Source organism: Anoplolepis gracilipes, chromosome 13, assembly GCF_047496725.1.
Source record: "Anoplolepis gracilipes chromosome 13, ASM4749672v1, whole genome shotgun sequence".
In the NCBI taxonomy this organism is placed as follows: domain Eukaryota; kingdom Metazoa; phylum Arthropoda; class Insecta; order Hymenoptera; family Formicidae; genus Anoplolepis; species Anoplolepis gracilipes.
This window is the reverse complement of record NC_132982.1, coordinates 3,045,388-3,057,903: the sequence shown is the minus strand read 5'-3', so window position 1 is coordinate 3,057,903 and position 12,516 is coordinate 3,045,388. Positions and strand designations below refer to the sequence as shown.

The window sequence follows — 12,516 nt, the reverse complement described above, 5'->3', positions numbered from 1 at the left end:
GTCGAGGAGAGGCGAGGAGAGGGAGAGGCGGATGTAGCGTTGAAAGACAGCGGGATCGTTACTTAATTCCATGCGCTCGCTTAAATAGAACGACTTAGACTTAAGGTAGTCTGCAAAAATGAGGGAACACGTCGTTGAAGGAGAGCCGACGACTTGTTCGTACACCCGTACATGTTCCGGGGACAAAGAGAGAGAGAGAGAGAGAAAGAGAGAGAGGGGGGGGGAGAGAAGTGAAGGCGCTCTCGCGCGCGGATCCCGCGATGTCGGGGGTGCCTACTGGTTTTGATATACGAGCGCACTAATACACGCGTATCGAGCACGCGTGAGTCATATTGAAAACCAGTCTCAGCTGAAGAGAGAGAGAAAGATATATCCATATGCATACGCATCCGCACTGTGTCGAGATAGTCGGCGCGAAGCGAGAACAGCGAGAGAGACCTTTGAATATTTCAAGCGTTCGTGTGCGTGTGCGTATTATAAAAGCGTGTGAGTAATCTCACCGGTCCGGGGATACGCACGTGAGGTTAAAACTCACGCGTGTGCGTGTAGCTATTAACGCGCGTTGCGTGTATATACATGCGGATCTGAATTTGTTACCCGGTTTCGAAATTGTTTTCTGCTTCCAGAAAATCGAACAATGGCAGTGATTGTTATCGAATCTTTGGCAGAGGAGTTTTTGTGTTTCATAAAAAATGCGATAACATACAAATAAAGTGAGATTTTTAAAGATCTTAGTTCATAATTATCACTTTTTAAGCATAAGTTAAAAAGAAAATAATTAAATATTTGGAAAATAATTCTATTATTAAATCAAATAAATCTATTACTAAAAAAGAACCTATTATTACTCATGACGATTTTTTTTTATAGAAAGATCTACTTTCCGCAGATAAGATCGTACTCCTAAGACCGTGACATTTCAGTAAGATAACCGAGAGACGCGGATATTAACGAGAGAGAGAGAGAGAGAGAGAGAGAGAGAAATTTGAATCTTTGGTAAAGGAATTTTTTGCATTTCATAAAAAATGCGATAACATACAAATAAAGTGAGATTTTTAAAGATCTTAGTTCATAATTATCACTTTTTAAGCATAAGTTAAAAAGAAAATAATTAAATATTTGGAAAATAATTCTATTATTAAATCAAATAAATCTATTACTAAAAAAGAACCTATTATTACTCATGACGATTTTTTTTTATAGAAAGATCTACGTACTCCTAAGACCGTGACATTTCAGTAAGATAACCGAGAGACGCGGATATTAACGAAGAGAGAGAGAGAGAGAGAGAGAGAGAGAAATTGGAATCTTTGGTAAAGGAATTTTTTGCATTTCATAAAAAATGCGATAACATACAAATAAAGTGAGATTTTTAAAGATCTTAGTTCATAATTATCACTTTTTAAGCATAAGTTAAAAAGAAAATAATTAAATATTTGGAAAATAATTCTATTATTAAATCAAATAAATCTATTACTAAAAAAGAACCTATTATTACTCATGACGATTTTTTTTTATAGAAAGATCTACTTTCCGCAGATAAGATCGTACTCCTAAGACCGTGACATTTCAGTAAGATAACCGAGAGACGCGGATATTAACGAGAGAGAGAGAGAGAGAGAGAGAGAGAGAGAGAGAGAGAGAGAAATTGGAATCTTTGGTAAAGGAATTTTTTGCATTTCATAAAAAATGCGATAACATACAAATAAAGTGAGATTTTTAAAGATCTTAGTTCATAATTATCACTTTTTAAGCATAAGTTAAAAAGAAAATAATTAAATATTTGGAAAATAATTCTATTATTAAATCAAATAAATCTATTACTAAAAAAGAACCTATTATTACTCATGACGATTTTTTTTTATAAAAAAACCTACTTTCCGAAGATAAGATCGTACTCCTAAAACCGTGACATTTCAGTAAGATAACCGAGAGACGTGAATATTAACGAGAGAGAGAGAGAGAGAGAGAGAGAGAGAGAGAGAGAGAAATTGGAATCTTTGGTAAAGGAATTTTTTGCATTTCATAAAAAATGCGATAACATACAAATAAAGTGAGATTTTTAAAGATCTTAGTTCATAATTATCACTTTTTAAGCATAAGTTAAAAAGAAAATAATTAAATATTTGGAAAATAATTCTATTATATATTAAATCAAATAAATCTATTACTAAAAAAGAACCTATTATTACTCATGACGATTTTTTTTTATAAAAAAACCTACTTTCCGAAGATAAGATCGTACTCCTAAAACCGTGACATTTCAGTAAGATAACCGAGAGACGCGAATATTAACGAGAGAGAGAGAGAGAGAGAGAGAAATTGGAATCTTTGGTAAAGGAATTTTTTGCGTTTCATAAAAAATGCAATAACATACAAATAAAGTGAGATTTTTAAAGATCTTAGTTCATAATTATCACTTTTTAAGCATAAGTTAAAAAGAAAATAATTAAATATTTGGAAAATAATTCTATTATATTAAATCAAATAAATCTATTACTAAAAAAGAACCTATTATTACTCATGACGATTTTTTTTTATAGAAAAACCTACTTTCCGAAGATAAGATCGTACTCCTAAAACTGTGAAATTTCAGTAAGATAACCGAGTAGCACGGATATTAACTGGAGAGATAAAAATTGGAATGTATCTCGCTCTTACTCTGCTATTACATTTTTTTGATCCAACTATACTTGCGCGATTTACAAATGTGCATTCGTATATTACAATAGTAAACCGATAGCCAACGTCGCAGAGAAAGTTATTTGATTCTTCATCCTCCTTCGTGTTCTAGAGACGAAGTCGGGTAAATAATACGCTACCGTGGGATGCGATTTTCGCAGGCGCGATTATTGATCGATGCGATCGTGACCGCCGATGCGGATTTCTCCATTTGTTTAAGGAGAATAGCGAGCGTGATTGCTTTGACGAATGATAGAGGGTAATGCGCGAGTAATGGTTTCACTGCGAGACCGGATAAAATTACATGTACCGGGATATAAAGGTCGTGAAGTGTATGCAAATAACTTGGACGAAACTAAATTTACAAATTTTCAAATCGTCTTAAATAGACAAACAATAATACTTAACATTTATTTGATTTAGACTAAAAATAAAATTTTGTCACTTACATTTTTTTTTAAAATAATATAGAATTTCTTTTTAAATAATAGATTTATTTCTTTTTTAGTAGAATTATTTTTTAAATATTTAATTATTTTGTTTTTTCACTTATGCTTAAAAAGTGATATCTTATGAACTAAGATCTTTAAAAATCTTACTTAATAAATAAAATTGTCATGAACGATATTAAAAAAAATTTTCGTTATACAGATCTTCTTAAACAAGTAACTTTTCTATAAAATATTTCTTTAACTCTATACTATTTAAAAAAATAAAACTCAAACACCCTGTACATCTAGGAGTTTCTAGCGTTTCCGCAAATTGTTGAAGGGAAGGTGACGATCGCAGGATAAAAATGATTAGAGAATCGATGCGCTCGCGAAGATTGACAAGGCAAGAGCGAGAAGGAACGAGGCAGCCGAAGCGCACACATAAGCAGCGTATCCACCCACGACGTGGCGTACTGTAACGAGGCTACAGTCCATTAAGTGCGTGCGGCTATTATGGCTAATGCATTACGAGGCGATAAAAAACGGGAACTATAGCACGCACACCAGTGCCCTTCGCTGCTCGCTCGCGTCTGCGACCGCTCTCGCGCGCGCATTCCCGAGAGAGAAAGAGAGAGAGAGAACCGGACCACATTCCATGTCGGACGACGAGAGTACGAACTCGCTGGCCGAGTACAGGCTCAAGTAGATACGCCGACGACACGCGCGCACTGGATGCAAAACGCATCCAGATCCTCCTTAATCCGGAGACACGCGTCCGATTTTTTAACGCGACATTTTCGCCACCGTATCGTCCTATCCGACGTACACAACACTTTCGATTTTCATATCGATTGTTCGTGGAAAAAAATTTGAATTATTCCCATAGACTCTTGAATATGGAATTTTATTTTCTTGCCAAATATATGCATCGTATATCTTTAGACTTTTTAATCGCCTCGAGTTATTCTCGAGACGCGATGTAAAAAGGATGATGATAGAAGGCAGACTGCTAAGAAAGATTTGTCAAGATGACATCTGGTTTATCTAGGAATCCCGTAAATAAGAAGGGGGCGGGAAGAAAGGGGTGGACAAGAGGAAACGCGCGGTGAGAAGAATGTAGACGCGGAAACGAGAGGGTGCCGTGCGGTCAAAAAAACTAGAGGCACACGGCAACCCTTTTTCTCCTTCCTATCCCTCGCACCGCGGAACCACGGAAACTACCTTGGAAATTCGACTCTAAAAATATTCCGTCTTATGGAGTTTCTCCGTTTTTTTCAGCCGCGCTACTCCCTACTGCCCGACTCTCTTTTTTGTCCTTCTACCCTCGGGAGAACGCGCATCAACCATATGGCTCGTGTGCGCGCGCGCGCGCGAGGGAGATAAAAAATTCATATTTTCACTGGAAGGGCTGAGACTCTGAGCGGTATTTTTAAACCTCGGGGAGTGCTCCGAGAAGGAGAGAGCATTCAACTTTCGTTTGTCCGTCTGATTCTTTCCGTAAATCCTTTCCTCATCCAATCATCATCAATTATAGGAAAAAATTATCGTCACGATGGAATTATTATATTATTGATTTAATTGCGTCATAAGGACGAAATTTTAAGCAAATTTTACGGCCTTTACATATATGTTCTTATTATATTCCATCGAAGTAATAATATATAAAGCAAATGGGGCCGAATATACCTGAAATAAGAAATAGCTTTTTCATTCACCCCGAATGATCGACGCGGTATTCCGTTATTTAAAGGGTTTCTTTAGGCTAATGGTTTTCTCACACGGTCCTCGAAACGGTAAAAACCCTTTTCACGGAAATCGAAACCCCTTCGGAAGGCTGTGACGGGTCCAATCATTGGCACATTACGCAAAATCACGCGGTGCCACTAGAGGTAGCTTCCGATACCTGGAAACACGATATTTCATTGGTGGATTAAAATGCGGCTCTTTAAGAAAACGACGTGATAGAGAGAGAGAGAGAGAGAGAGAGAGAGAGAGAGAGAGATGGCGAAAGGACGCGCGAACGTTCTGACCTATTTTCCAAGGGTTTTGCTTCAACCCTTTCGGGACCTAACGGGATGCCCACGACTTTTTTCCCACATTCTACTTTTCCGAAAATCGACTACCTGATCATCAACTGGTTGTTGCGACGTCTAAATGGGGTCGTTTCATAATACGGGAAAGGGTTCACCGTCCTTCCTGTTTGAAATTTTCATTTGCTTCGCCGAGCAAAAAATATAGAAAGGCCTTTATAATGATTATGCAGGTTGATTATAACAATAAAATTTTCGTAAAAAGATATGTTTATAATAATCAAATTTAATGATTTCTCTCTATTTTTCTTACAATATCGTTAATAGTAATTTATAAATAATGAGTAAGAGCAATAGATTACAAAATGGTTCTTCTAATAAGTTTAATAATTCTTTAATAAATAAATGAGCATGTATATAGGTATAATATTTTTATTAATAATGATAATGAAATGATAATGCAAATTGTGCAAGATTTCCATAAATCGAGAAGAAGCGTAAGACGGGTAACTACAGACACGTACAAAAGCAAAATGTAGGAATATAAATACAAACGGAATGATAATTGTGATAAATGAGCGTGTTAAAGAAATCAAAAGAAGCACGAGGAACGTTCACACGACGGACTGGTATAATCACGTGAATCAGACCCATTTTCGTTCATGACTCTTTTCAACTTTAATCATCCTTAATCCCTGTTACAAGCTACCCGCACGATGTAAATAGCTCGGAAACGTCAATCTAAAAATTGGAAGGGATATTAATGTCGCGATGTATTAGAAGTGTAACGAGAATAATAACAAGTACGAGAAAAAGAGAGTTCTTACAGTACTTGTCATTCTCTTTTTGCAAAAATTTTTAACTAAAATGATAATAATATTAAATATAAAATATTGAAAATAAATCATTCGTCCATAGTTATGAAAAAAATTTGCTTTTTAAAATCTTATAAAATTCAAGCTTAGTTTTTATTAAAAAAAAAAAAAAAAAAAAGAAAACTAGATCTATTGTTCTTTCCTTCAAATCTTTTGATCGTATCCAATTTCCGCAGCGCCATAGCATCCCTCGTTTTCTCTCAATTAGCAACATCCATAGATCCCCCACTCATCCCTCGAATAATCGTCACCCCTACGTAACGCATCGGCGATAAGCATCGCCGGCATCGTAAGGACCTTTCGCGGGGGTAGAAAGTGGGAGTGTCCTTCGAGGGCGCTCGAGTGACGTCATTGGTCGGCGGGACCTTTCTGTGCGGGTTAAAGTGGCGATTCTGCGCCAGGGGTGGAAAATTAATGCATTCCGAAATCTCGCACTTGGTCTTTCACCAATCTGTTCGCGAATCGTGATGATATATTGATTTAGCCTTCGTACACATCAAGTCTTTTGTCATTCGAGACAATCATAATGAACATTGTCTATAGCGAAACGTGTAATAAATACAGAGAAAGCGATTCCGTCATCAATTAACAGAAATGTAATCGTAGTAGTTAATAGAATTCGTCGAAGCAGATTTGTTTTAGGATTACGATATCTCACATAGGAGTATGAAAAAAAAAAAAAAAAAAAAAAAAAAACCGAGAGAGAGACAGTTGAAATTAAATATTGAGCCAATCACTTTATTATCCAAAAAATTAATCCAGAGATAATTTTATCTCAATAATTATCATTTTATCGAAATTATTTATTTATTATTCCGATACAATTTCGTCGCTTCCTCCCCTTCCCTTTTAATAATGAGATTAACGCCCTCCGCGAAACTACCCCCGCGGGTCCTCTCGTCGCACGCGCGCGTGCGGCAGCATTTTGGCAGCGATATACAAAGCGGTGCGCGCGGTTCGCCAGCCGGTGGACGAATGCTGAGCGACGGCGGTCGAGGAGCGGAAGAAGAGGAAGAGGAATCGCACGGCGGTGGCAGAACTCTCCGTCTCTTTGCTCCCGTCATCGTCGTCGCGGCACCGCCACACGGTTGGGGGGAAGGGGTGAGGGACCAGAGGGGGGACAGCGATGCGTACCACCGGGGGTGGGAGGCGGTGGAACATCGGCCGAAGGCGGGGAGAATGCGACACGTCACTATCTACCTCGACGGGGTGGGGCATCCTGCGAACGTTAAACTGGTGGGGGGAGACCCCCGAAGTATCCCGCGATCTTTCCCTCTCGGTGAAAGAGGGGCCAGGTTGGGCAGAGAGAGAGAGAGAGAGAGAGAGAGAGCGGCGAGTGTTTTCCCCTTCTTTATTCTCCCCTCTCCGCCGTCTCTGTCTCTCACCCTTTGGAGGGGTTCAGTCATCTCGCGCCAGCCGAGCCACGCGCACTCTCTCTCTTCTCTGACAATTCCGGGCTCTGGAGAACGCTGGTGAAAAACCACCCCGTGATTCCCGGCGACGACGAGAAAAGCGTTACAAACTCGCGTCGCGTTACGAGGGTGGTGTCCCTCGCGAGCGAGGGTGGCCGGCGATGGTGGAAAACGCGCGCGACGAGGCCTGAATTTGCGGGGGTCTGAGGAAGAAACGAGCGTGGAGCGAACCGCCCTCTTCGGACCATCCGGGAGACCACCCCCACTTCTTCCCCCTCTCGAACGAAGGAACGCGCGCGCGCCCGCGCGCTTGCCTCCCTCCTCGTCGCGGGTGCTTAGACAGCCTCGGGAATCGAAGACACACGGGTACCGAGTTTCACGGATGGAGAACCCGCGCGTGTCCTACGCGATCGCCTTCCCGAGACAGGATTCCATCGGCACGATAGTTTTCGAGTGTCGTGATAACGCGGAGAAACAGAACACCGGAAACGGTGCCCGCCTGTCATGACTCTGATGAATATTTAACATCGGGGATTGTGTTGTTATTAAATGTATTTCGTAGAGAGTGCTGTTATCAGAAAACTATCACCGCTCATGATAAAGATAGGCCTTCCAATCTTTCAAAGATTCAGATATCGGGAGGAAACAGTGCACGATGAAATTTAGCTGTCAAAATAAAGATCAAGGGTGGTCGGCTGCTGGGGGTCTGATCGCTAATCGCTCGGCTTGATGAGAAATTGGACCGAGAATGCCGGATAATCATTCGAATGCTTGCCGGAGAATCTCGAGTGACGGTGTTCAGGGCACGGGAAGTGTCCGATGAGGGTGGAAGTGATCTCAGTGGAGGATTTCGAGGAGGTAGGAGCTGGTGCGTGTTTCGTGAGACAGGACGCTTCCCGAGGAAGAGTGTCGTCGCAGAGTTTCGTGACGAGGGTCAGGTCGGCGACGAATCGAGAAACTCGAATCCGAATTGTTCGCGGTGTAAGTGATCGCGACTCGCGCGTCGTCTGCGAATTTGGTGAGCGATATTGAATTGTCACGTTTTTCCACAAGTGAATGGAACAGAGCCTCCTCCTCCTTCGGGGGCGATTAGTGCGTGGATGATCGATAACTGATTCGCGAGTCTCGTCGTCGAAAGGCGCGGTAGAACTATGATGTCGACAGGAGTGATTCGTGGCAGAAACGGAAATATCAGCTAGAGAACAAGAGGTAAAGTTCCTTCCGGTTTCTTCTAATCGATCGATGTCTTATATATTTTACGAAAATTGATACATTATTCAAGTGACAAGTGAAGAAAGAGAACTTTAATATTTGTACATTTCTTCCGATATTTTTGCATTAAAAAAAAGCAAGAATATCGCTATTTATTTAATGGATTAAAATGTGAGAATGCATAGAAATATTTTGCGGTAATATCTTTCTTTTCGTAGTAAATTACTATATATATTATTAATGGGGAATTATTAATTGGAAATATTAACGGCTTTGATATCTGGAACAAATTATAAATAAGCAGTTTATTTCTTACGATGCGCGATATCGCGATGTGCATTGATTGTAATTATCAATCGATTTCGCAGACTTATTATGTCGTGTTGAATTAGCAAACATAAGCGAAAATTTATTGCCACGAAAATTTCGCAGATATTTTGATTTTCCGCATTCTTGCGTTTATTTGTGTTGCCTACAGTCAACAAAACGTCGCCTATAAACAATGTTAGCGATGTTGCACTTGAATTATGTCCCTCACTACGATGATGGTTATTGCTATAAAGCATTGCTATACGCATGTATGTAGTTGGCAGCTTCCGCGTCCCCGATTCCGAGACTCCCGCTCAACGTTCTGAATTACACAGCTCGAGGGAACGAAATTAGCCCGTGGAATTGTTCTCGACGTGGAAATTCCGCGGAAAAATCCCCTCGGAAAATTCACCGGAGCGCGCCAATAACACGCGAATTTCGAGTTTTACGTTTGACCGCGGATCAATTTGGCAGAATATCACACGACCAGAGTCGTCCAAATACCGATACCATCTCGCTCCAACTGCACAGTTTCGCGTTGTGATTCCCAGTAATATCTTCGAAATTACCTTCGATTTTCCGCTCCCGTATTTTATTACATCCCCATAATAGCGCCGATGTTAAATCGCCGATGTTAAATCCGAATAACCTAACACATGCAGTCGCGACTCGAAAATTATTTATCATTCCGACGAGGTCGTCCTGTCAGAATTCGAATCGTATGACAGATTCCCTTAGCAAGATGTTATGTAACTTTCTTTCTCGCGTTTTTTTTATTTTTTTCTCGTAAATTATCGCGATATCTCTGTACGTTTACTCGACATTTATATATGCATCATGTAGGATCGAACATGTTGTCGCATCCGATGTATACATTTAACATAATTGGGATTTATGATATAATTTATTAGGATAAACGTTACCATTTCACGCAATGCAAAACATGCAATTTACAAGATATTATTTCAATCGCGTGTATCGAGGCTAAAGAGCTTTTAATAATTATTTCGTTTATATCTTGTACAACACGAGAAAGATATAAAGAAAAACACATTTTAAAACTAAAAAATAATAAATTCAAATAATATACGAAAAGCAGAAAAAATTTATAAAAAAATTTCGCAAAACAAGAGATTAAAACGAGAGCTAGATAAAGAACTATTTATCGGAAGAGAGACGATGATGGAAGAATCGCCGACCGGATAATCCAGATAATCCAGTTAATCGAGAGAAAAAGAAGAAAAACACGATAACGCATAAAATCGAGATAAAGAAATAATCGAAAAGCAAGAGAGAGAGGTACACGAGGAAGAAATGAAGAAATCAGGAAAGGCGGAATAGGAATCGGAAAGAAGGAGCGAAGGGACAGAGAACAAGCGAGAAATCGTGTATGTTGCGTTGATAAACGTCGCAGGATATATTAGCAAAAGGAGGAAAGGACCCGAGAGACGCGAAGAACACAGAGAGCAAGGGAAGAAAAGGGTCTGGAGCTTCGAACCGCGATAAACGCGAACGCGGGAGAGAAGTCAGGGGGGGGGGGGAAGAGGGGAGAGGAAGAGAGAGAGAGAGAGAGAGAGAGGGAAGAAAACCACGAAACAATTGGAGAAGCGGAGGCGGCCGCATTTCATGTTGTCTGGCATCGGCTCCCTTTAAAGAGTCTCTTGCTTTTTGTTAGCTCTTCGAAAATTATGATTGTTTGTCCGCGAGATTTACTGCTCGGGGGCTCCCTCGACGCGCCGTGTGTGTGTGTGTGTGTATTCACACACAAAGCGTCCTCGAGAGAGGAGCACCGCGATCTTTCGCTAGGCCGCGAACGGGTTTTCCACGGGGAGGGGGGGAGGGTAGGGGGAGGTTTACCGAGAGATTAAAGAATCGAGAATTTACAACGGCTTGCGCCACCAAATTGGTGCACCGCTGCTTCCTTCTCTCTCTCTCTCTCTCTCTCTCTCTCTCTCTCTCTCTCTCTCTCTCTTTCTCTCGCTCACTAATTTACTTGTCGCGCTATCTCGTCGGATTTATTAAATTAGTCGCTGTTTGGATTAAGAGATTTCGCTTTGAGTCAGGAAAAATTTCGCCGAGGCCGCTTCGAGCTAGCAAACATGAAAGGCAAGGCTGGAGTTTATTTGTCATCTGAATAAATAGATAATTATATTAAAGGAAGAAAAATTTTAATTTATTTTTGATCTTGAATATATTGTATTATACCGTGTCTGAGATTATTTATGCTGTGTAATCAAAGTTGAGTATCTATTGATCGTCGATGAATGTCCAGATGTATTAATACAAGGTATAATCTTGGAAAAAGAAATGGAATAAAATGAAGCTTATTAATATAATAATTTATTTTATATATATATGTATTCTATATTGGAAATGAAAAGTTATCGCTGACTTTGGAGGAGAATTGAAAAAAAAACTTTCATCCTTTCACATTATATGAGATTTTATGTGAACGGACTTTCCTGGACATTCCTCGGATTATTACGACTGCCGACTTGGACCGCAACGCATATTCCAGAAGACACCTGTTGCCTGTATTCCCTGGCTTCGCGTTGCGCGCGACTTTCCCCACGGAATCGCGCTAAAGACTCTTTTACTCGGGGTCCCGAGTGAATTTTTGTCTCCGCCGAGCTACCGCGACTCCTCGACGCCGGCATATCCTGAGCATATCCGGCTGATTTATTCGGCTGATGTTATTGTAGGCCGCATGTGGCCGGCTCTCTTGGAAGATTCGACTCTCGAAAAAGCGATTCCTTCGCTCGACGCTCGGCGGCCGGCGATCGCTCTATAAATTTCACCAGTCTTTCGAACCCTATATTTTCTCGTTATCCTCGCGTTTTGCACGACACGTTTTATTAAAGTACGATAATTTTACGAGGGTCGGCCGTCCCCCTGGCCTCGCCTCGTGTTGCCCTCTTTTTCTCTTCCACGGTTCGCCGCGCCTCTCGCGAGATTCTCTCCTTCGCTTTTGTTTACAGTATATCCTATATCCTCGCTCAAATTCGATCCATTTTCCATATTCCTCCCTTCCGCTTTGTTACAATTTACTGTATGCTAATTTTTCTTAATTACACGCGAAAAATTTTCAGTCATCGCCGTTAAATAAACTCGCACGAATGGTGCCAAGTTTTTTAGCGTTTATATTTCGCGCTGATTTTTATCTCGTGTTTATCGTATATTAATATATACGATGCTAATTAAGACCATATCGCTGTCGCGATATGACAGCGAAATGCGAAGACGTGACGCGTGATATGTCGATGAAAACGCGGGATACGATATAATCTTCTGTGCTTTTAATAACGCTTACACTCTCACGTAAATAATATATTCCATTTTATTCGCATGTGGCTTTGTTATCTACGATGCAAATATATATGTGCGATGTTAATTATGATGATATCACCGCGTGAAACGTACTTTAAAGTACTTTTCCTATGTTTAATACAAGTATCTACAAGAGATAAACTCTAATTAAGACACTTATGGTGGTGGAATTCGTACCGCATTTTATGCCCATCGAAATGATCGATTTAATTCAATATCGATAATTTTTTTTTTTTTT

The 12,516-nt window shown here is 40.2% G+C and overlaps 1 protein-coding gene across 3 annotated transcripts in view; it reads left to right on the top strand.

Moving 5' to 3' along the window:
• Window positions 1-12,516, top strand: part of LOC140672659 (zinc finger protein castor homolog 1) — a 144,803-nt gene that overhangs the window by 51,115 nt on the left and 81,172 nt on the right. For 2 of the 3 annotated variants that reach the window (XM_072904992.1, XM_072904988.1), the window contains exon 1: window positions 7,421-8,639. The exons of the other annotated variant lie outside the window; for it this stretch is intronic. The gene's annotated coding sequence lies outside the window, so the exon portion shown is untranslated. Of the gene's footprint in view, window positions 1-7,420; window positions 8,640-12,516 lie in introns of those variants that run through there. 3 annotated transcript variants of the gene reach the window in all.